Source organism: Macrobrachium nipponense, chromosome 22 (assembly GCF_015104395.2).
Source record: "Macrobrachium nipponense isolate FS-2020 chromosome 22, ASM1510439v2, whole genome shotgun sequence".
Lineage (NCBI taxonomy): Eukaryota > Metazoa > Arthropoda > Malacostraca > Decapoda > Palaemonidae > Macrobrachium > Macrobrachium nipponense.
The window spans coordinates 11,537,577-11,539,621 of NC_087213.1; the positions used below are offsets into that span (position 1 = coordinate 11,537,577).

General features: G+C 36.1%; 1 protein-coding gene across 3 annotated transcripts in view; it reads right to left on the minus strand.

Annotated features, from left to right (window-relative positions):
- The window catches only part of LOC135198489 (uncharacterized), a 190,719-nt gene that overhangs the window by 90,886 nt on the left and 97,788 nt on the right, over positions 1–2,045 (minus strand). The gene's annotated exons all lie outside the window — the stretch shown is intronic.

The following is a 2,045-nucleotide window of genomic DNA, read 5'->3' on the forward strand; positions in this document are numbered from 1 at the left end:
GCCCTCCACTGGAGCCTGTGCAAGAAACATCAGCTGCCTTGCAGTTAATAAGTGGTACGAGCACCAACCTGAGGGAGTGATAGAAAAACGATCAGGCAAAGATCCTCTGGGACTATGGTATCAGAACGGATAGGGTGATACGTGTAAATAGACCAGACGTGACGTTGATTGACAAAATCAATAAGAAGAAAGTATCACTGATTGATGTCGCAATACCATGGGACACCAGAGTTGAAGAGAAAGAGAGGGAAAAAATGGATAAGTATCAAGATCTGAAAATAGAAATAAGAAGGATATGGGATATGCCAGTGGAAATCGTACCCATAATCATAGGAGCACTAGGCACGATCCCAAGATCCCTGAAAAGGAATCTAGAAAAACTAGAGGCTGAAGTAGCTCCAGGACTCATGCAGAGAGTGTGATCTAGAAACGGCGCACATAGTAAGAAAAGTGATGGACTCCTAAGGAGGCAGGATGCACCGGAACCCCACACTATAAATACCACCCAGTCGAATTGGAGGACTGTGATGGAGCAAAAATAATAATAATACAATAATAATAATAATAATAATAATAATAATAATACTAATAATCAGTCTTCTGAGACTTAATATTCCAGAACTGACGAAGTTTCTCTTGAAGTAACCTCCTTTAGATAACTCGCTCGCTCAATCAGTTGTAATCTCGGGCCTCACTTTGATCCATGCCCACTCACATCAGACGTCCATATTGTGCTGTAAGTTTTATCAACGGGATACTGAATTTACGAGTCTGATAAGTTACGCAGCAAGAGAACCTCCCACTCTTATTCGGTCTGTTAGGTCAGAAGCAAGAAATAATAATAGGTCCTTACCAGAAAAAAATATCCTACTGATAATGTGAAAATTACATAACGGGTCTAAATGACGAACGCGAAATTCCGAAATGAAAATTAAGGTAATGAGAAATCCATGTTTCAAAAAGTCTACAATACACACAGACACACACACACACACACACACACACATATATATATATATATATATATATATATATATATATATATATATATATATGTGTGTGTGTGTGTGTGTGTGTGTGTGTGTGTCTGTGTATTGTAGACTTTTTGAACATGGATTTCTCATTACCTTAATTTTCATTTCGGAATTTTCGCGTTCGTCATTTAGACCCGTTTATGTAATTTTCACATTATCAGTAGGATATTTTATATCTATATATATATATATATATATATATATATATATATATATATATATATATATATATATATATATATATATATATATATATATATATTATATATGAATCACGGTGATGTGATAAAAATTCATATATATATATATATATATGAATTTTTATCACATCACCGTGATTCATATACATACATCGAGCTACAAATGACCTTTAATATTCAATTCGCTCTACCACAAGAGGACGAAATTATTATCAACTAAAAAAATTCCCCTTCGGTTAACATTATATGAAAATATACTAATTCCGAGGTAGAGCGAACTGGATAATGAAGGACATTTGTAGCTCGATGTATATATATTTACATACATACATACTATATATATATATATATATATATATATATATATATATATATACACAAAAAATGTGTGGTTGTGTAGTATGTACACGAGAGAGAGAGAGAGAGAGAGAGAGAGAGAGAGAGAGAGAGAGAGAGAGAGAGAGAGAGAGAGAATTATTAAATTTAAGAGAATGAAATCTCAACCACGGGAAGGTCAGCGCGCAGACAATCTACTCTCACAAATATGCAGTCTATATGAGACGCTACTGACTGCCCTACTTTTTCAAACGCCCGGCAGCCACCTCTTCATATTTTTCCTCGTTGTTCAGCAGCTACACTTCTGCATTTTACTTGATGACTTTACAATATACAATTACCTGGATCTTGCATGTGTACGGAGTGCTGTGAAGAGATTCTGTTCATGCTCGGAAGAACCACCTGACGTGCCCGTACTATCAAGTACCCAGCGATCGCAGGGGCCACTTTCGCTCTCCAAGGCCACTCGGGCACC